This window comes from Meriones unguiculatus, chromosome 9, assembly GCF_030254825.1.
Source record: "Meriones unguiculatus strain TT.TT164.6M chromosome 9, Bangor_MerUng_6.1, whole genome shotgun sequence".
Classification (NCBI taxonomy): Eukaryota; Metazoa; Chordata; class Mammalia; order Rodentia; family Muridae; genus Meriones; species Meriones unguiculatus.
Window position 1 is genome coordinate 108,245,510 of NC_083357.1, and position 24,149 is coordinate 108,269,658.

At 36.5% G+C, this 24,149-nt stretch overlaps 1 long non-coding RNA gene across 9 annotated transcripts in view; it reads right to left on the minus strand.

Moving 5' to 3' along the window:
- LOC110541176 (uncharacterized) overlaps positions 1 to 24,149 on the minus strand; it is a 361,531-nt gene that overhangs the window by 284,206 nt on the left and 53,176 nt on the right. For 7 of the 9 annotated variants that reach the window (XR_009594300.1, XR_009594303.1, XR_009594297.1 and 4 more), the window contains one exon: positions 3,003 to 3,173. The exons of 1 other annotated variant lie outside the window; for it this stretch is intronic. This is a non-coding gene — a long non-coding RNA (uncharacterized LOC110541176). Of the gene's footprint in view, positions 1 to 3,002; positions 3,174 to 7,384; positions 7,455 to 24,149 lie in introns of all 9 variants that reach the window. One more of the 9 variants, XR_009594298.1, reaches the window with a different exon arrangement.

Below are 24,149 nucleotides of genomic sequence, written 5' to 3' on the forward strand. Positions count from 1 at the left end.
CTCAGACAATTAGGAAAAATGCTTCCTCGAGATCCAGTTTTCCCTCTCCTAGGTATATATCCAAATTATGCTCAGGTATACAACAAGGACAGTTGTTCAACCATGTTCGTAGCAGCTCTATTCATAATGATAATTTTTAATCACTATGTTTTTAGTTGATATATATCTGCTTATTGTTTTTATATGCAGGAAACTGTAAACACAGTGAAAGACCTCACGGCTAATTTCTAGTGAAATTAGAAGCAAACTTGGTATAAAAATCAAAAACCATGAAAGATCTTTGCAACCATGGAAAATTTTGTTGGCAGGGATTCAGTATTTCCTTGTGATTGAGAAGTGAAAATCAAAAGGAAAAAGAAAAAGACTCCAGGATTGAACAAATTGTCAATATTACACAATTCATAAGCCAAACCATAAAAAACAGCAATGATAACAGAAGACCTAGCTAAAGCCCCTGTGATGAACTTGGCTAAGCAAAAAGAAAACCTGAGTTCCAGCCCAGCACAGTTGTTTGCAGTGTTGCAGACATATTGTAAACACTGGGTAAGTATATTTTTAATTTTTATTATTATCATTTATTTAAATTTATTTAAATTTTATTATTATCATTTATTATAATTTATTCAATTTGTATCCCAGCTATAGCCCGCTCCCTCATCTCCTCCCAATCTCATCCTCCCTTCCCTTTCTCCCCGCAATGCCCCTCCACTAGTCCACATATAGGTAAGGTCTTCCTCCCTTTCTATTTGATCCTATCTTATCAGGGCTCATCAGGCCTGGCTGCATTGTCTTCCTCTGTGGCCTGGCAAGGTGGCCCCCACCCCTCAGAAGGAAGTGATCAGAAAGCCTGTCACTGAGTTCATGTCAGAGACAGTCCTTGCTCCCCTTATTAGGGAACCCACTTGAAGGCTGAGTATATGGGCTACATCTGAGCTCCAAGAGGAGACAAGCAATGCCAAAACCAACCAACCAAACAACAAAAAAACAAAAAGTGAGCCCTGCGGGCCCTGCAGAGACTGACAACCTAACCAAAGACAATGCATGGAGGGTACTTTTATTTTTAAGTGTATCCTGTTACACAAAAATACTGAAAACCTTCCAAGCCCATGTTTTTGCTCTAAGCAGAAGAGAATCTAAATAAAGTAAAAGATGAGGCTGACCTTAATAAACACATATGAGCAAAATAATTCATTAACAAAATGTATGTAATCATTGTATGAAGCCAAATTAATATGCATTTGGTGTAAAGCAACAAAATCAAAGTTAAAGATGACTAAAACATCAATGATTGGGATTGGAGGAGGGAGGGAACCACGGGGGGGATACAAAGTGAGTAAAGTGTAATTAATAAAGAAAAATAAAATAAATAAAAAAATCAATGAAGCATGAGCTTACAACTGTTACTTTACTAAAAAAGCGTAGTATCCAACTACATTCTAAAGATCTGTTCTTACACATGTAGAGAAGGGTAGTCCTTGCATACACACCCCTGTCAAGGAAACTACTCTTTGCAGCAGACAGGGACCGTTATAGAAAAAGATAACCAACCCCATGTGTTACCCAGCCCCAACTGACACATCTGCAGCACAGCTCATACACTGAGGCCTCAGGGGTTGTTCAGGAGAGCAGATAAAATAATTGTGCTAGCCAGAAGAGGAAGTTTGCTGAAAGATTGTTTCCTAGCACTGTTACATGCTATACACATAACTTCTCAAAAACATGACTGACTGAACCTGTTGTGAGCAAGGACAACAAAAATGGACATGTTAATATGGATGGAGATGGGGTCTCAGAAGGCTTGAAAACTACAGGAAGAACTAGAGGTGACTAAGAAATGCTAAAGACTAGGAGAAACAGTAATTCCTGGGAAAGAGCACAAAGACTGGGAGAAACAGTATTTCCTGGGAAAGAGCATGTCGATTGACTATACAATGAGAAATGCTCAGCCCTGAAAACCTACATATCAGTAACAGAGTCTATGTATGTACTTAGGATTACACACACACATTCGCCTATGTATCTGATAATGTTAATGAGAGAGAGCTTATAAATTTGAAGAAGAGCAATGAGGAACACTTGGGAAGGTTTAGAGATTGGAGTATCAAGCAGGGTGAGGAATGATGTAATTACCTTATAAACTTTCAAAACTAAAGAGAAAGAAGCTTGACCATTTAAAAATACAAATAAAACAAAAATATATTTTAAGTAACAGTACTTAGCAGAGACAAAAACAAAAAAAAAAAACTAGTTATTACTGTGGCAGAAAATGTATTCATAACATCCTAATAATTAAAGTTGGAGGAATGAACGTAAATGTTCTTATGATGATGGAAGAAAAAGAAACCTTGCAGTTTCAATATGATAATTCAGGGGTACTATGATAATGTTGATGATAAAAGCAATGTCAGACTTAAAAATATGCAGCCCCAAGTTGTAATTATATATTAGGAATACATAAAAACCATATATATAATATATATCATATATAATATATGTACATATATACATATATATATACATACATACATACAAACAATGGAATAAATAGCATAACTTAGAGAAACATCAAGGCAGGGAACATGGTAAGAATTAAACAGAAGATAGGGAGGGGTAATACAGTGTAATTATATTTTTATTTCAGAAAATACAAACCATTTTTAAAACACACATTCTATAAACCCATTCCTTCACACAGTAAAAGACTCTGCATTTACTAGCGAATCCTGCTATGACAGATATTTTCTTCAGAGATGTGGTATTCTGTGTAGGACTCGGAGTTACATAGTAGTCCACAAAGTGAATTCGGAACAATTACTCCATTGTGCAGGAAATATCTCATGATGTTTTCAGCTTAAAGGTTCACATAACATCTCTTAGTTAATGCCTAGCCTTAAACGGGTAGTATGTATATGCCACTTATCAGTGAGATCAATGAATTAATTTTTTTGGAATTCCTGAAATAATAGAATACATTTGTGTTTAAATATTAAAGGGCAGCTCACCCTGCTGGAGATTTGCACTTGACTTGATGGAGACCCAGTGAGAGAATGCAATCAGCGCATGACCGCAGCACAGTGGTCTAACATGCTCATTAGACGGTAACCTTCTTCGCACGTCTGCATATTACTTCACTGTTTAATAAGCTCTGTACTTACACAACCTTTTTAATTCATCTATTCAGAGAGAGAGAGAGAGAGAGAGATTCTTGTAAAAATTCTTATCACAGTTTTCACCTCGCCCATCTCCCAGATACTCCCAAGTTTCTGTCCATCTAAATCCGTGTCTTTTTTCTTTCCCTTTCGGGAAGCAAAGTCATTTTTAAATTTTTATTAATGTTTATTCATTTTTTATCCCAGCTATAGCCCCCTCCCCCATCCTCTCCAAATCCTAACCTCCTCCCCTCTTCTTCTCCTATGCCTCTCCCCAAGTCCAATGATAGGGGAGGTCCTCCTCCCCTTCCATTTGACCCTGATTAGGTCTCATCAGGTCTCGTCAGGACTGGCTTCTTTTTCTTCCTCTGTGGACTGAAAAGCCTGCTCCTTCTCAGGGGAGATGATCAAAGAACCAGGCCATGAGTTCATGTCAGAGATGGTCCCTGGTCCTATTCTTGGGGAACCCTCTTGGACACTGAGCTGCCATGGGCTACTTCTGTGCAGGGGTTCTAAGTTATCTCCAAGTATGGTCCTTGTTTGGAGTATCAGTCTCAGAAAAGACCCCTGTGCCCAGTTTTTTTTGTTCTCTTGCTCCTTTTGTAGAGTCCCTATTCCCTCCAGGTCTGTCTATTTCCCCCTTCTTTCATAAGATTCCCTGCAGTCTATGAAAAGTTTGGCTATGATTCACAGCATAAGTTTTTATAGCCTACTGGGTGGAGTCTTTCAGAAGCCCACTATGATAGGTTCCTGTTCTGTCCCCTGTTTTCTCCCTCTTCCAATGTCCATCCCATTTGCCTTTCTGAATGAAGACTGAGCATCTTACATAGGGTCCTCCTTCTTGCTTAGCTTCCTTAGGTGTACAGATTTTAGTATGATTATCCTATATTATATGTCTAATATCCACTTATAAGTGATTATATACCATGAGTGTCTTTCTAGAAAGCAAATAGTTACTTGAGTTTTTGATCTTAGCCATTCTGATGGGTATAAAGTGAAATCTCAGGGTCATTTTGATTTGCATTTCCCTGATGACTAAGGACTTTGAGCATTTCTTTCAGTGTTTCTCTGCCATTCGATATTCATCTAGTGAGAATTTTCTGTTTAGCTCTGTACCCCATTTTTTAATTAGATTATGTGATTTTTTTTTCTGTTTAACCTCTTAGTCTGTAGGCAGTGGTTTTGTTCTCCTAGTAGAGTCCATTGCTTTACAGAAGCTTTTTAGTTTCAGGAGTTCCCATTAATGATTGTTGATCTTAGGGCTTGTGTTGTAGGTGTTCTGTTCAGGAAGTTGTCTCCTATGTCAATAAGGTCAAGGCTCTTCCCAAATTTTTCTTATAACAGATTTAGTGTGTCTAGTTTTATGTTGAAGTCTTTGATCCAGTTGGACTTTCCTTTTGTGCACAGGGTGATAAATATGGCTCTATTTGAATTTTTCTACATGTCGACATCCAGTTCAGCACCATTTGTTGAAGATAGTTTCTTTTTTCCATTGTATGGTTTTGGCTTCTTATCAAAAATCAAGCATCTGTAGATGTGTGGGTTTATTGCTGGATCATTAGTAGATTCCATTCATCCACCAGTCTGTTTCTGTGCTGGTACCATGCCATATTTGGTTTTCCACTAGGCCTGTGTCCTTTTTGGTCTCAGATTCTTGCCCACCTGAGCATTGTCAGCCATGGGTCTCATCTCATAGAGTGGGCCTTAATGCCAATCAGATAGAGGCTGGTTACTTCCACTACACCTTTGATACTATTAAAATAGCTAATAAGCTAGTGTAATGCAGGTAGGTCATCATTATAGATACCAGTATATGAAGTTGGGTTTTGATTACCCTTCTCCTCAAGTAGTGCACAAAAGAACTTCCTGCATTATGAACACTAGTCAGTAAGGGGCACACATTCTTTTTGTCATATACTTCTAAAATTTAACCATAAAAATTATCTTTAAGTCTCAGCATCTGCTTTGATAGTGTGCAGGGCAGAGCCTTTCAGAGACCCTCTGTGGCAGGTTCCTAACTTGTTTCCTGTTTTCTTCTTCTGATGTCCATCCTCTTTGCCTTTCAGGATGGGGATTGAGCATTTTAGTCAGGGTCCTCCCTCTTGATTAGTTTATTTAGATATACAGATTTTAGTAGGTTTATCCTATGTTATATGTCTATATGAGTGAGTATATACCGTGTGTGTCTTTCTGTTTCTGGGAGAGCTCACTCAGGATGATCCTTTCCACTTGGGCAGAGTGCATGGAATCTTATGAAATAAGTGGGAAATAGTAAGATCTGAAGAGGACAGGAACTCCACAAGGAGAGCAACAGAACCAGAAAATTTAAACACAGGGCTCTTTCCAGAGTCTCATACTTCAACGAAGTACCATGCATGGAGGTAACCTAGAACCCCTGCACAGATGTAGCCAATGGCAGTTCAGTGTCCATGTGGCTTCTATAGTAATGGGAAGAAGGACTGACTCTGACATGAACTGATTTTCCTGCTCTTTGATCAACTCCCCCTGAGGGGGGAGCAGCCTTCGCAGGCCACAGAGGATGACAATGCAGCCACTCCTGATGAGATCTGAAAGAGAGGGGGACCTCCCCTATCAGAGGACTTGGGGAAGGGTTGGCGTGAAGAAGGGGGAGGAAAGGTGGAATTGAGAGGGGAGGAGGGAAGGGTTTATGGGGGGATACAAAATGAATAAAGTATAATTAATAAAATTAACAAAAAGAAAAAAAATATCTTTAGAAACAGGCTATTAGATAAAGTAGAATTCACTATTAGGCAGTTGGAAATAATCCTGCAGAATTCTAGGCTGTGGTATAATGTTGTCATCACATCACTTAGGAACTGAGAGAAATTTCAGTCAAAATTCATCAGTATAACACAAATGTTTATTACAATGCTTAAAATGTAAGGGTGCTTACTATGTAAGCATGATGGTATAAATTCAGATTTCTAGTACCCACTTAAGTATTTGGGAATTCCAGACTCTTCTGATAACCTTACCACTACAAGGAAGGTAGACAGTAGGACTGCTAGAGTCTTACGCTGCCCCTTCCACTAAGGAATAATGTATACACTGATAGAACAGGAAAACAGATGTCCTTGCGTGACCTCCATGGCCATGAATTTGTGCACACATGTGCAAATACATATATAGTAAAGTAAGTGAATAAACAAATTGATTTTTTAAATGCTACTATCTTCAAAATGATCTGGGTTGGTTAGCTCTTCGATGTGCGTTGAGTCATGACTACGTTTCCATGTTTCCTGTTACCACTCTGGAACATCCCTTCTTCCTTAGTAACCTCATGTCATGACATTGTTTTAAAAAGTAAGTGTTGAGATTTCTAAGCTTATATCTAATACAGTATTAGGGCTTTGTCTACTCTATATGCAACACTGTAGACAAATATGACTCAGTGAGACCCTCTACTTAAATGAACAGTGAGGCATTCAGGTATTATGGGTTCCCTTGCAAACATCCGTCAGTATTCCTCACAGAGCTAATGCAAGACAACACTTAAAAGAGAAAAGTAGGCAAAACCACCTTGGCTTTTCTCATTTGTATTCTGTATTTACTCTCCAGAATATCTATCATCTTTTTCTTTTTCCTGCTCTGTGCTTTTCTATTAGTATAACTGTAAGAGAAATGCAATTGCTTTGATCTTCTTGACTCTGCAATTGAAATCTTGTCTTTTATACTTGTTTCTTTCAGTGCATAAAAATTGCTTATCTTTTTATATTGAGGGCACTTTCCTAATTATCTTTTCTAACAGTAACGTCTCCTCATACACAAAAACTGATTTGGCTTTCTAGTTCCTGAGCAATCTCTGCTTCACATACAGGAAATGTAGCTTCTCATTATGTTTTTATTTATTATTAGCATTTGTGTTTCTAATATGTGATAATATGTGATAAATATGATTAATATTGTGCCAAGTGTTAGAATAATTATTTGCAGTGTTTATGACCAGATATCAAAAAACTACCTTCAGAATTGTTGGCTAATTCTATTGTCATATCACATAAAATGTGAAGAAAATTAATTAATAAATAAATAAGCAAGCAAACAAACGAGTGAATGAATGAATGAATGAATGAATGAATAGAGCCAGGTATCCAAATGAGTTCTTCAAAAAAAAAAAAAAAAAAAAAAAAGACAGTATTCCTGACGCATTTGTTATTCATCAGACATTGAAAATAAATAGGAAAGAGATCACTTCTTTTACAAATACAACTCACTGTACTTTTCTGCTTCTTTTGTTACAGACTGTGGTCCTTAACTTCACTAACACATTAGTGATACCCGAAGCTGAAAATGCAGAAAGAAGTAGACATTGTGTGTTAGAAGCAAACCAGAGAAAACACCATTAACTCATTTATGCTCACAGCAAACAATTTCACAATGCAATATCTTCTGAACCAATGTCTTTGAAAAATGAAGCATCAAGTTTTTACAGTTTAGAGAAAATGCTTGGAAAACGCATCTTGTCTCTATAGATGTAAATATCCTGATGCACTCATTAGCTAACTTCTTTTCTATCATTGCCTTGATGGTCTGTTACTGTCACACTGCACAGGTTTGGGATTTTTCTTTTTCTCATGTCTACTAACTATATTTGAAACCTTTTTTTTTTTCTTTCTGGTACTCAAAAAATTTAAATCCATTTTTCCCAATAAATATTCACCTTTTAACATGACTATTATGGGTGGCTCTGGTACTCAAGTTCTCTACCCAATGATTAATTCAACCTTGAATATATTTTGTTTTCTAAGATATTGGGGAACATAATTAATTATCTTGCTCTTCTAGACTAAAAATATTTGTAGTATCTTGATTGCTCTCAGCCTCCTAAACTTTTCCATATAGGGAAATAAGCATGCTTACATATTTCCATTGTCATTTATAATCTGAAATGCTTACTATGCAATAGCCGATACTGCTAATAAAAATATATGAGAACTACACAAGGTAACGGTAATAATTACCAAATGCCTCATAGTTTCTGTACCTCTTCCTGCATAATATTTACACTTTCATATAATTGAACTTTAATAATGAATGGAACCAATGTCCAAGTCGTAATATAAATTTTATATTAAGAATTTGGGCATCTTAAAGAATTGGATATTTATTTAATTATTTGTTAGGAACAGTTTAAAAGATATTTATTATGCTGAATTCTTCTTAATACGTTTTTTGAACAAAATATGTTATCAGACTACATTATAAGAAGATGCACCTATGAAATCTCACATAATATTTTGGTAAAATTTCTTGTTAGGGTCATTTATCTTAGGGCATTCCTCTAAGTTTCTTTTAGATGTTGTGGAACTGCGGGACACAGGACTTAAGGGAACACAAGTGAGACAGACATGCGTATTGACATGGAGAACACTGCATCTCCTTGTGCTTCTGTCTAACTTCCACTAAACATGCTGAGAAGCTACTAGGAGGTTACGTAAGAGCTATATACTTGTGTTCCTATAATATATAAAATTTGAAATTTATAGTATTTTAAAATTTAAATAGATTACACTTTCAATACAGCAAATAATGACATTTTATGCATAAATACTATGTTTAAGTATTGGCTCATAAAAAAAAAAAGTATTGGCTCATTTCTCTCATTCTGTTTTTGAGAGGAAGGAAGCTACAGTTGTACAAGGCTTATGTAAGACTCACTGCCAGATCCATGACAACATTTATTATTTTTTTATCCAAAGTCCTAGAAACCTCGAGAAAACATATATTAAAGCATTTAAACAAAAATGATATTAAGATATATATTTAATAAATAATTGGAGGTTTGTAAAATTTATATAACATCTCCTGGTTTCATAGTGTGAGGTGCTAAATACACAAATATTTCCCAGGTATTTTTTTTATTCAGTATATGAAGCTATACAGTTAACTTTACATTCTATGTGAAACACCACTAATTCTCCCAACCCAAATATACCACTAACTTACCTCAAGAGAACTGTATAAAGTCTAGATGATGCATTTCTATAGTAAAAGGTACTTTGTCCTAAGTAATTTGGAAGGCAGACATTGAATTGGCAAGTAAGCTGGATGCAAGACTCAGCTGCAAATATAAGTATGTACACACTTTCTGAAACTCATCCGGAAAAAAACTTTCATGGTCTTCAAAGTTGTCATTAATAATGTAGAGAAAGGACATGTGAGCATTGACATGCAAAACGATATAAGGATTTCAGGGAGGACTGAGTTATACACCTTCAAATCAGAAGGCAGCTGAAATATTGTAACACTGGGGAGAAACTTGCATAAATACAGCACGTTAGCATTTTCAAGAAAGACTGACCCTTATCCATGCTTCAGTGTAACACTACAAAGAGGCAGAATGGGAAACAGTGCTGTGAAGACTTCCCTTCTGAGGAAGACATGCTTCTTAGACGCAAGAACAGCAGCCTACCTGCACAGAGTCCTGTACGAGACTGCGCCCAGAATGATATTCTATCCTGGAGATATGGGAGCTTGTATGGATTCACCATAGTTGAAGAGCTACGGACAGTGAATGGTTGCTAGGGTAGGACAATTAATCTTCCTCAGTGGGAACATTAGGTAGTTGTCCTGTTCAAATAAATAATCTCCTATGAATGCTACACAACCAAAAGAAATTAAATGCACTATGCCACAAACAAACAAAGCAATACTGAAAACTAAGAAAATTTGGTATTTGGTGGATGAGGAAAAGTGGATAAATGGGAATAGTGGCAGATAATAAAATTGAAGTGTGTGATATATTTATATTAATATACATATCGTATGTGCTTTTGAGTTATGAATGAAAGTATGAACAAAAAGGAAATGAAAATTGAAAAAAAAATATTATTAGAAATAGTTCTAGATGCATCAGGCAAGAGTAGAGGTCTGATCTCTGATATTAGAAAGAAATTGGGACTTTGTACCAATGTTCATTTAGGTGTCATCCACCCAAAGAGCATCAGACCCGTCTGATACCTTTTTCTCAGAGGCGGGACCTGGGGCATCAACCCGCATGCAATCAGACATGCTCTTCTCTGGGTCCAAAGCGGCTGACCCTGAGTGCAGTGCTTAGCCTCGCATCCTGAGCATAACATTTTAGCTTTTTATAGTAGCCAACCATGCTTGGGGAGACTGTCCTGCTTCAATGGCTGTAAAGGCCTGAATGGTCATGGCTGCATTACTCTGTTGTGAGACTCTAATCTTGCATATATACCACAGGCAAACCAAGGAGACCAACACCAGAAGGCCTGCTAATGCTCCCATGCCCGCCCATTCCTTCAGATGATTCATGGCTGCAGCAATCCATGATGATAATCCTGTGGCTAGTCCTGCGTCCACTCTGGTAGAATTTGCCGTAAAAATGGCCACTGTAGTTGACTTTCAAAATGATTGGTTCATTTTAGGTGCCAAATCCATTTGGTCCCGCCCCAATGTGGGAGCGCTGACATCTGGACCAGTTACCAGGCGACTTAATCTTGTACTGCAGGTCTGGACACTCCTCCACAGCAGAGTTGGGTGAGACCTTTGGCATTCCTTTGCAGCTGGGTGGGGTCTTGTTTCAATTAACCTGCTCCTCCTCCTGCTTTCTGGAAAAGTGCTGGGAGAATTTAATTTAACATGGGGTACGAAATTTATAAAGAAACCTCTAAAGCTAGCCTGTTCCTTTCAATACCATAGGTGTGATTCCAGTGACAACTGATGAATACAGAGGAGGGAAAGCTGGTTTTCTTCAGAAATTCAAGATGTGAGATGCTGTCTCCACTGCTCTATATTGAGGTAATTTCCAAAGAATTTTAGGTAGGTCAGGAGGACAGACAACTTTTCAACCCTGGTTTGCACCTCTGCCAAGTACTAAATCTTTTGATCTTGATCATTTTAAGTATCTTTTAATTGAGATTGTCTTACATAATGAATTTTTATAGAGATTTTTAAGCATATACCACTTGACAGGGAAGGAAATGAAAATACTGCCGACTTACATTTTATTGCTCACCAAAAAATAGCTTCCTAAATAAATACAGGATAATATTAACCATGCCAGGATGCAGAAGTTTAGATACTTGTCTGAGGTTTCAAAACAGTTCAGGTGTTTTTCTTGTCACATGGAAAATTAGCTGACAGAGCCCACTGCAGTGCAGTGTAATACAAGGAAATCCTCACAAGTCCAAAACGGTTTTACAGTTAGTCCTGGTCTGAATGATATTCCAAGACTTAAATTGCAGGGGCTGTCTCTGGCATGAACTCAGTGGCAGGCTCTCTGGTCACCTCCACCTGGGGGGGGGGGTGTAGCCTTCCACACCACAGAGGAAGACTATGTAGCCAATCTTGATGAGACCTGATAGGCTAGGGTCAGATAGAAGGGCAGGAGAACCACAGGAGGATTTTGGAACAGTGTTAATGGCAACTTACATGTAAAATTATGGGAATGAATGAGTTGAAATGAATACCTTTTCTCTTATTTTTTTAAAGTTTTTGTAGCTGTTCTTGTTTTTACGTTTTCTTTACAGTTCATGTATAATCCCAAATCACTTGTATTATAAGCAATATTTTAGTAGAGTAACAGAGAAATACTTTGGGTTAATTGCTTTTGTAAAGGTAGTAGAATAGTTGTGGGAAAAAATGATGGATTTCAACAAATGGGAAATGTAGAGTTATGAGAGAGGAATAGAGCGTGAAAATGCCTGAATGCATGAAACTGTCAACTTATAAGAAAGAACTAAAATAAGGAAAGAAAGCATATTTGTTTTGTTGTCTAGGAACCAAAAAATAATTCAGAAGACTAAATTGATTTACTTTTGATTACATCTTTATTGACACAAAATTATAAGCTACATGTAATTGATCATTAATAAAAAAGTATTTAACACCTTCAGCAAAGTGGCAGGATACAAAATCAACTCAAACAAATCAGAAGCACTCCTGCATAACAAAGACAAAAAGGCTGAGAAAGAAATTAGGGAAACAACACGCTTCACAATAGCCACTAATAACATAAAGTACGTTGGTGTGACTCTAACCAAGCAAATGAAAGACTTGTTTGAGAAAAACTTCAAGTCTCTGAAGAAAGAAATCAAGAAGATATCAGAAGATGGAGAGATCTCCCGTGCTCATGGATTGGTAGGATTAACATTGTGAAAATGGCCATCCTGCCAAAAGCAATCTACAGATTCAATGCAATTCCCATCAAAATACCAACTCAATTCTTTACAGACCTTGAAAAAAAAAGATTCTCAGCTTCATATGGAGAAACAAAAAACCCAGAATCTCCAAAACGATCCTGTACAACAACAGATCATCTGGAGGTATCTCCATCCCTGATCTCAAGCTGTACTACAGGGCAACAGTAATAAAAACTGCATGGTATTGGCATAGAAACAGAAAGGAGGATCAATGGAACTGCATAGAAGACCCAGAAATAAACCCACACACCTATGAATACTTGATTTTTGACAAAGAAGCCAAATCCATTCAATGGAAAAAAGACAACAGCTTCAATAAACGGTGCTGGACCAACTGGATGTCTACATGTAGAAAAATGAAAATAGATCCATATTTATCACCCTGCACAATAAAGTCAAAGTGGATCAAGGACCTCAACATAAAACCAGATACTCTAAATCAGTTGGAAAAAAAAGTGGGGACCAGCCTAGAACTCATTGGCACAGGAGACAACTTCCTGAACAGAACACCAACAGCACAGGCTCTAAGAGCAACAATCAATAAATGGGACCTCATGAAACTGAAAAGCTTCTGTAAAGCAAAAGACACTGTCATCAAAACAAAATGACAGCCTATAGATTGGGAAAGAATCTTCACCAACCCTTTATCTGACAGAGGGCTAATATCCAGTATATATAAAGAACTAAAGAAGCAGAAAAGCAACAAACCAAGTAATCCCATTAAAAAATGGGGAAGAGAGCTAAACAGAGAATTCTCGAAAGAGGAACATCAAATGGCAGAGAAACACTTAAAGAAATGCTCAACCTCATTAGCCATTAGGGAAATGCAAATCAAAACGACCCTGAGATATCACCTTACACCCATCAGAATGGCCAAGATGAAAAACTCAAGTGATAACACATGCTGGAGAGATTGTGGAGAAAGGGGAACCTGCCTCCATTGCTGGTGGGAATGTAAACTGGTACAACCACTTTGGAAGTCAATCTGGCGCTTTCTCAGACAACTAGGAGTAGTGCTACCTCAAAACCCAGCTCTACCACTCTTAGGTATATACCCAAAATTTGCTCAAGTACAAAACAATGACATTTGCTCAAACATGTTTGTAGCAGCTTTATTTGTAATAGCCCGAACTTGGAAACAACCCAGATGTCCATCAACGGAGGAATGGATACAGAAATTGTGGTATTTTTACACAATGGAATACTCAGCAATCAAAAAGGGGAAATCATGAAATTTGTAGGCAAGTGGTAGGATCTAGATAAGATCATTTTGAGTGAAGTATCCCAGAAAAAGAAAGACAAACATGGTATATACTTGCTTATATAGACCTGCAAAATGTGATAAACATAATGAAATCTACACACCTAAAGAAGATAATCAAGAAAGTGGACACAAGCAAACATGAGCAATCCTCATTTAGAAAGACAAATGGGATGTGCATTGAATGTATGACAGGAGTCTACAGCAGAAGGCATCTGAAAGACTCTACCTAGCAGTGTTTCAAAGCAGACACTAAGACTCATAACCAAACCCTCGGCAGAGTGCAAGGAATCATATGAAAGAAGGGGAGTTAGTATGATATGGAATGGATAGGAGCTCTACAAGGACAAAATATATCCCGGCACAGGGTCTTTTCTGAGATGGACACTCAAAAGAGGACCACTTATGGATATAACCTAGAACTTCTGCTCGGATGCGGCCCGTAGTAGCTCAGTAACCAAGTAGTTTTCCAAAGTAAGGGGAACAAGGACTATTTCTAACAGGATCTCAAGGGCAGACTCTTTGACCCTCCTCCCCCCTTCCCCCGCAGGGGAGGAGCAGTCCTGTTAAGCCACAGAGGAGGACTTTGCAGCCAGCCCTGAAGATACCTGATAAAACAGGGTCAAATGAAAGGGGAGGAGGTCCTCCCCTATCAGTGGATGTGGAAAGGGGCAGGGCGGAGACCAGGGAGGGAGTGTGGGGTTGGGGAGGGAATGAGGGAGCTGGGATACAGAGTTAACAAAATGTAACTAAAAAGAAAAATAAAATAAAAAAAATAGAAAAAAAAAATAAATAAATAAAATCACTTCTGAGAATGGCAAAAAAAAGTATTTAAGGCGCTATCATGTTTTGTTTTAACTATTTGTGATGTGTTTGTTCTATTTTATTTTGTTTTAATGTAATCATCCCTTAAGAATTTGTTTGTTTTCTAAGAAAAACAGAAAGGGCTACATCCAGATGGGAGGTTAAGTGTGGAGGCGAGACTGTATAAGTTTCCTCTGAGTGTATAAGTTTTGTTTCTGTGTTGTTTTATTTTGCTTTGATTTTTCTCAGCAAGTTCTAATGAATTTCTTAACTGTAAAGTGTTAAAGCACTAGTATGTAATAAGAATGAACCCCAAGATGACATCAGTTAACAAGAAGCTTCAATCACATACTGGAACAGCATTTTCTAAGTTAGAGAATTTTCTCTCTTCCTTTATCTTCTAAATAGAATAAGAAAGATTATATATAAAGCAGGGAACACTTTCTTTAGCTTGAAGTTTGAGGGAAAACCTTTACAATTTTACCTTTAAAAATTTCTACCTGATTCCAGTATCAAATCAAATGTTCTCACTATATTAACTAGACACTTAAAATAAAAATTCCTGCCTAAACATTATATTTTTGATTTATTACTAAATCCAAACAGAATTTAAAAAGAAATTATTGCAAATTATTACTCATAAAATTAAAAAAAAAATCACCCAAGAATTTCAAGTAATTATGTTGGTCTGAACCACATTTTCAACATTGTTCACATTCCTAGCAACAGAAACTTCTATGGTATAGAGCAAACCTAATCAGCCCTTAGACACATACTTAATAACTCAGTTTCTTCCTTATTTCAGCTTAAAACACTAACCAGGACTGAAGTGATGGCTAGGTGCTTAAGAGTGATTACTGGAGGAGCTTCCTTAGTAAGAAGTCCAGGGGCTGTCTCTGACATGAACTCTTTGATCACCTTCCCCTGGGTGTGTGCGTGGGGTGGGGGGCAGCCTTGCCAGTCCACAGTAGAAAAGATGCAGCCTGTCCTAATGAGATCTGATAGGCTAGGGTCAGATGGAAGGGGAGGAGGGAAGGGGCATAGGAGTAGAAGAGTGAGGGAGGTTGGGATTGGGAGGAGACAAGGGAGGGGGCTGCAGAAGGGATACAAAGTGAGTAAATTGTAATAGATAAAATAAAATATAAAAAAATGAGTGATTACTGTTCTTTTTCATTGAAAACAGAATTTTTCTTTGCATATAATATATGCTGATTACAGTCTCCCCTCCACACTTAACCTCCCATCTGGATCTAGCCCTTTCTGTTTTTCTTAGAAAACAAACAAACTCTTAAGGGATGATTACATTAAAACAAAATAAAATAGAACAAACACATCACAATAGAACAAAATAAGCAGACAGTAGGGAAAGAGCCCCCCAAACAAAACAAGAATTGGAAACCCATTTGTTCAAATATTCAGGAGTCCCGTAAAAACACGAAACTGGCAGCCCTAATATATACTCAAAGAACCTGTTAGGTAAAAGGGGGATAATGAAAAAAAAGAAACATAAATAAAATGAAATTGCAATAATAATAACGATGAAGGTGGCACTGACGATGATGTAGTTCCGCTCTCCACTTCTTCCCTCAAGGTGTCCAGGCTGGGAAGGGTAAAGCAGAGCCAGAACAGTGAGGTCACCAGATCTAGGTGCAGAGGGGAGTGTCGGGTTTAGAAAACTTCTGTGAGGTTTTGTTTGGGCATCAGCAGCCTGGTCCTCTTCTTCTCTTCAGAGAGTTCTGGCACCAGAATATGCAGGTACCTGAGGAAGGAATGGAGCTCATCCAAGTGTGTGTTCCTAGGGTCCTAGGTGGTGAATGCTCCGAGACAGAAAGCCTTCTCCAAAAAGTTTTCCCTTTTAGTTTTATTTTAACTGTACATGTTTTTGTTTTGTTTTGTTTTGTTTTTTTCCCTGTGTTCATGTCTGTGCTCCCTGTGTTATACAGTCCCCTCAGCAGTCAGAAAGAATTACCAGATTCTGTAGAGCAAGAGCCGAAATTATAAATGGTCAAGAGCTGCTTTGTGGGTACTAAGATTAAAAGCCAGGTCCTCTAAAGAGGAAAAAAAAATGTTCTTTTTTAAAATGTATTTGTTTATTAATTACAGTTTATTCATTTTGTATCCAAACTGAAGCCCCTTCCTTCTTCCCCTCCCAACCTCACTCGCCCTCCCCCATCTCTTCCCATGCCCCTCCCCCAGTCCACTGATAGGAAAGGTCCTCCTCTTCTACTTGATCCTAGTCTATCAGGTCTCATCAGGACTGGCTGCATTGCCTTCCTCTGTGGCCTGGTAAGGCTGCAAAAATGTTCTTAACTACTAAGTCTCCTTCCTTTCCTCCTGCAGTCTCTCCACTCTTAATCCCCCACGTTTTAATAAAAGATGGAGAATATAGGAAGGTACATCAGCAAAACCATCATTTTATTTTCTGCCAGAAAATAAATTATACAAATATGTTCATAGTATTTTTTCCTTAGGATTTTAATGAATCAAAGACCCAAGGTTATTATGTGATTTGCTTTTTAAGATCATTGCTATAGCACATGTATAGAAGTCATAGGACAAGTCACAGGTTTTGGTTCCCTATTTCTGCTATGTAGGTGCAAATTCAACTCATCAAGTGCTGCTATTACCCACTGTAATACTTAATGGGCCCATAATACATGTTACTGTACCACCATCACCCACTTTCCTTCTGTGGTGGTTTGAATATGTCTGGCCTCCAAAATCTCCTGTGTTTGAATGCTTGGCCCATAGGGAGTACCTACAGTTTTATAGCCTTGGAGGAAGTGTGTCAGTGTGGAGGCAGGCTTTGAGATGTCCTATGCTCATGTTATGCTCAGTGTGGATCAAGATATAGATCTCTCAGCTCCTGCAGCACCATGTCTGTCATCACACTGCCATGTTTTCTGACATAAGAATAATGGACTAAACCTCTGAAATTGTAAACCAGCCCTAACAAAATTTTGTCCTTGGTAAGAGTTGCCTTGGTCATGGTTTCTTTTTACAGCAATAAAACCCTAAACTAAGACACTGTCTTAGCAGTATTGTATCTTCTGAACATTATTTGTTTTGAAAGAACTGGTATTTTTAATTTATTTTTATTTTATTTTATTATTTACTTTACATCTCAATGGTGCCTCCTCCCTCCTTTCCTCCCAGTCCTGTCTTCTCTCCTTCTGCCTTGCCCTTTTTTTTCCCTTTCCCGCTTCTTGTATCAACCTTCCCTAACACAGCAAGTCATATCATAACTAAGCATATCTTCATTTCTTGAGGCCAGGTAAGACAGCCCTGCCAGAGGGAAGTGATCCAAAAGCAGTCAATAGAGTCCATCTTAGAAACAATGTACCACCACCCTCATCTCTACAGGAGCTCCACATGAAGACTAAGCTGCCCATTGGCTACTTGTGTGCAAGACACCTAAGTCCAGATCATGCATGTTCATTACTTGTTGCCTCAGTCTCTGAAAGCCCCATGGGACCGGGTTAAGAACACGTTAAGAATTTCTCTCAGATCTGATGTCTCAGAAAATGACTCCTTAGAAAGCACCACTTTTCTTTTTATACCTTAGGCCTGAGTGGCAGATACCTTGTTTCTTTACTGATGACAAAGTGGAGACATAATCTCTCAAAATTCATATTCAATATGTCATATATAATCAACTAAGAGACAGTGACTGCATTTTGGATTTGAAATTCTGTTTGCTTTCCAATTTCAAATTATCACTTAGACAAATATAAGAATGAATTTATAAATGAGTATGTATTTTAGAATGTTTATTCAGGATTTATTGGTGAAATACTCTTAATATAAGAAAAACCCTCAAGTATAATTTATGAAATGATTGTTCTTGAATATTCTGTATGAAAACATTATTTAACCTGGGAAGCGCAGAATGTAGGAGGTGTGGCTAAGGCTCCTGGGCTTCTGAGGAGAGGTGACTCCCAGGAAACAGATGGACCAGAAGAGAGGAGGAAGGAGGATGCCATGACGGGATAGTATGGAGAAGAAACCATGTGTGCCTGGAAGAAGGACCCCAATAGTGTCATGGAAAGGTCTAGATGAAGAATACAAGCAGCTATTTATAAGATTATGGATAGAAGATAGCCCAGATGAGGATGGTTAATGAGGATGACATTGGATGGGGGCTGGGAGGTGGATGGTGAAATTATTGAGATAGCGTAGCGTAGATGGAATTATCTGCCCAGTCCAAGATGTTTTAAGGCAATTATAAAATACAACAGGTGTCTTTGTCATTATTGATTATGATAATGGGTTAAATAATACCACCTCAGTAATCATAGAACAAAGAAAAATAAATAACATTATTTAGCCCAACACCCATTTTTAATGCCAACAGCAGAATACTTGCTAGTTCCAAGAGTATATATGTCACTTTATTAGATTTTAACATGCACATGTGTGAGTTAATTTTATTTCAGATAATATATTTATTATATATTACAATAAATGAATATGAAAGCAATTAAATAATAACAAGACTTTTGTGACGTGTGTGAATTGCATTAAACTAAATACAAATAAACAAAAAATACATAAAAACATTATTTAATATTATTTTCATTATTTTTTTAATTCCATTGAGTATGTTTTATAATATTCAGCACACCAAGTTCTCCCATAAACACTCTCACCTCTTGTCCCATATAAATGCTTGTTCTCCCTCCCTCCTCTCTCTCATCTCTCTCTCTCCCTCCTTCTGTGTGTCTGTGTGTGTGTGTGTGTGTGTGTGTGTGTGGAGGGGAATATTTTTTATATCTCATTGTGTCAATTTGTATTGCCCAAATAATCTTGGGTTTTGGTGCTTGCACTGGATTTTGGTCAATGTACCAGGAGTCATAGCCTTAAAAAAAAAAAAAAAACTTTCTCAGCTAGGTGTGTTATGTCACCTCCCTATTCCATATTCGTTTTGTTTATTTGGTTTTGTTTTGTTTTGTTGTTGTTTTTGCTTCCACATGTCTTCTAATGGCTTATTATCATACTCTTAAACTAGCACATCTCCCAAACCTCACCAGAAATATGTTTTCTTGCAATTAATGCTGATTAGCACAAGTATTTGCAACTGGTCAATTTGACGAGAATAAGAGACTTGGGGTGCCCAGCCATCTGTTGAATATCTGTATCATACCCTTTCCCACGTGACTCAGGAATCATCACTGAATAGGAATGGAAAGAGTGTAAAATCCAGAAATAGTGGATGATTGCAAAGAAACATGTTTTCCAAAAACTTCAAGGAAGTTGATCATATGAACTCACAATGATTATGACAGCATACATGAGTCCTCCCTTCCTCCCACTTCCCCCTATCTCTTTCCTCTAGTCCTCATAAATGAGAAGGCCTGTTCCCCTACTAACTGACCGCAGCCTATAAATTAACTATATTTTTGTAGCATATCTTGATGTCATAGAAATACAGTTTCCTTTTTCTAGAATAAAAATCCTATCAGAATGAGTGGAATGAGTGCTTAACTATAATATTAAGCAAAGTTAGCTACACTCAGAAAGACATAATACATTTCTTAAATGTGGAACCTGGAGAAACTAATCTTGATACAAAAGGGTGATGACTGAGTGAAAAGAAAGGAATCAAGGGAAGAGGAATAGAAAGTTCCCAGGAAGGATGAATATGATTGACATGTTATATGCAATAAGAAAATTTTTAAAATAAAACCCAGTATGATGTACAAGATATATATGCTAATAATTATAAACTTTAAATTTGATTTGTACTTAAAAAATGAATTTGCACCAAAAGCAATAATGTACAAATATTGAATAATTTAAAAATCAATAACTGAGGTTACCAAAGTTCTTTCTAGAAAACCAGACACAATTATAAGCATCATAAGCTACTATAAGATAATGGCTACCTTTTATGTAACTAGCAATATGTGGACATCAAACAATATTACATGCCTGACTTTCTCACCCCATACAATAAGCTCATTAAATAGTTATTATGCTAATTTATTTATGAAAATTAGGCTTAAATGCCTCTAGTATCCTGTCTCATTATATACTAAAGAATATTACAAATTCATTGGCTCATTCTTTTTATGAAAGTAAGTGTAATTTCTTAGAAGAATTCACATTTCTAACAATAATTCTTGAAAGGTTAATATAATGAGTGCAATGTGTTACTTCATTGTTGTAAAAGCAAGTAATTTTATTGGCTACTTAACATTTCTTCTTTCATAGTTATTTTGTGTCTTAAATATTTCCCTATTTGGACATCTGTTTGGTTGTTATGAACTCATGGTAAATCACCTGTTTGGTTACTGGGTTAAAATGGCTCTCTGTATTGTAGATTGGAAATTAACTAAACAATTTCTTTTTCATTAAAACAACATAATTTTTAATGTGCCTCTACCCTGAAAAACAATAAGGTTGCTTTGATAATGTCTGTACTGTATTTCTAAGTGAGAGAAAAGAGGTTATAAAATCAAGGGCCCAGCATAACACCATTTTGGTACTAACTGTAAATTCAAATAGAAATAATAAGGAAATTAAATCTTTATGCTTCATGTAGAAATGAAATGTGAAAAAAAGATCACTTGGCAATTAGAAATTCAACTCAGACTAAACTTGTTTATCTTTTAGTCATAAAATATTTTATAAGTGATTGATGTATCTGTTTGTGTATAATTATAACGTTTATTTCAAATCACTCTCAGAAATACATTTAAATTGTCATATCTCACTTTTCTTCGGGTTTCATTTCTGTAACACAAATGGATAACTCCTAATATACAGCACTGAACTCTTTTTTCAGAAAATGTGGCTTAAAGCAGGCTAAGAAAAAAATCTCATTTTCATTTTAACGTTACTGATGGTGGAAATATACATTTAGCTAACCTATACTCATATATTCTCAGGTGACATGAAATATGTAAGACAAAATTATCATAATTCTAATAGATTAATTTTATTTCCATACATTTATTTTGCAACATGATGTCTCTGATTTGCAGCCCCATAATTTGAAAATATTAGAGGTTCAGTCAAGCATTTACAAACATACTTTAGGATATTTTACACCTTAGCCTAGAATGCTGCATCCCACTAGACTAGCTATTCACTGGAACCATAAATTCTTAAGGGGCATTTACAGGAAGGAGAGGTAAGATGGATGTTATTCTCTTCTGTAATATTATTCACATTTTGCAAAAGTGAACTTCTGGTTTTCTTCTGGTTGGTTTTATTGCCCTTTAGGTAAGTTTCAGTGAGTTCTGTTCTTCATACACTTGATTTGTGAAGAGAGGTATAGAGTTCACTTAAGGAGAAAAAATCCTAAATCCTGAGGATTTCAGGGAAAAAATTCAAATGGCGAAAAAAGGGTGCCTAACAGACATGATCACTTTATTTTCATAATAATTTATGTGTGTTTCCTTTTATTCATAAGACAGAGATTTAGAAATTTCAGCAAATAAAGCTTTAACAAAACATTGATTGGAAGCATTGATTACTTCCAACTCAGAAAATAAGTTTTAACTAACAAGTCAGTGAAAGTACTTTATTTCATCTCATTTAGTAGATTACAAGGCAAAGGTTTGAAACAGTATAAATCAATACAGGAAAGCAGGAAGGACAGAGAATGACAGAAAAATTCATGGTATTGTTTGCTCTATTGGCTGTGGTGGGACGGTTTCAAATTGTAACTCACTTGATGCTGTAAGCATGAACTTGCCCTCTGAGACCCCCAGCACTTTGATCCATCCTTCTTTTGTCCTTATTCTAAATTCTATCCATTACAATTATGTTTCCCCTTGTTCTAATTTACCAGAGAATTCTATTTTTTCCAACTCAGTATAACTGAAAACTTTCAGTGAAAGAAAGTAAGACACTCTTTTGTAAATGATATCATTTGTCACAAAACCAAATTAATGTCCAACATATCTGGAGTCCAGATTCCCACTCTTGTACTTAATTATAATTCCCACTTAGGTTGTTTCATATATCATTTGATAAATGTTAAAATCTGTAAGTGAATTTACAAGTTGAATACGGGAATGCTTGATTTCATGTTTGCTACAGCCTTAAAGTATTATCTCCAGCAGTTGATCTGCATTTTGTTTTTACATAAAGTATCAGAATCATCAGTCCTGCATTTTCAAGAGCCAAGCAATAAAAGCTGAGATAGTCAGAGGATACTAACAAGTAATGCATGAATTTTATAAATATCTGGTCCAATTCGCAATGTGAGTGTGGTTAGTCTATATAAAGCTTTAAGAACAGTCTCTGCCTAAAACATTGGCAAGCTTGAAATCTCTAAGAGCTGCCCTAATTGGACTCTTGGAATCCTTCCCACTGTCCTTTGCAGTATCCGCCATTCTTCCAATACTAGAACTCTAATGTTGAAGGCATAACAAAGATAGCTGGCTCTACAGAAAAACTCAAAATGACTACAGGAAAAAAAAAATCGATATTTAAATAGCACATAAGAGTCTCAGACTGACTCATATGCCTGAAACTTCCTGTGCCAGGGCGCTGTCCTTCTTTTCCATATACAGACTATGATGTGCCCACCGAGAGAAGTGCAAAAGAGAAAACTCTAAAATATATACCCGATGACAACTAATCAAAATTTCAGTCCACTCTAACTTTATACTGATTGAAAATGTTTTTATGCTGTGATTGTACATTGTAGATACGTGGAATTTTAACATCAAATATTCAAATTACAAAACATATAGTAATATTATAAAATAAATAGATTTTGTAGGATAAGGACATTTTTCTCTGAGAAGAATGAGAGATTTAATATTCCCTGAGAAACACATTTAAGCAGAACAAAGCAAGAGGTTTGGAAACAAAATAGGAACAATTTAGTCCAGAATACTTTACTATCCCTGCTTTACCGATGTTAATGAGAATAACTAAATCCCTAGAAAAAAAGAAGAGAAAAGGGATTCAAGCCCATCAGTCTCCTCTGATGCTTTCAAGTTTCTGTGTTTTGTGGAGCCTGCCCCCTCACCACTAATGGCTTCTTGCAATGTTAACACCTAGTCTTATGCCTTTCCTCACTTACCTCTCCAGAGATTTTCTGACTTTCTAACTTTCCTAAGACAAGCATATAATCATATATATTTACCTGAAAACATTTTCATACTACTGACTTTAAAAATTCTGAAGATTTATGATTCATACATGATTCATTTTGTCAACTTTGCTGCTACTCAAATAATCAATAGGAAACTATCATTTGCTAAAAAGAAAATTCTAGATTTCTTTTCAATCATACAAGAATCATGCATTTTTAGTAATAACACCATAATCCTAGCTGCTTGATCAAAAAAAAAAATATGTTCATGCTCTCTAGTTACTGTTTTGATCAAGTCAACATAACATACTTTCTAAAGGATGATTGCTTCCTAGTATTTGTTTTTACTTTTAATTGCTATTTTCCCATCTATTCTTCATAGAATACAAAATCTTGAAACTTGAACAATATTAAATCATGTCACTTGTGTCTAAGAATGCTGATTTTTCTAACAATATTTATTTTTTATTATTATTATTTACAATTTATTCTCTTTGTATACAATGTCCATTTCAATTTTAACTGATAGCAGAATCAGTTCGATTAGTAAGAAACATGTTTGCTCATTTTTCCTTACATATCAGTATATCATGTAAGTGTTACCTTATCAAAAGGAAACTGAAGATATATGTGTCACTTAGAAGAACTGGGTCAAACTTCCTTGGCCTTTAGCCACATGCAGAGATATAATTCCT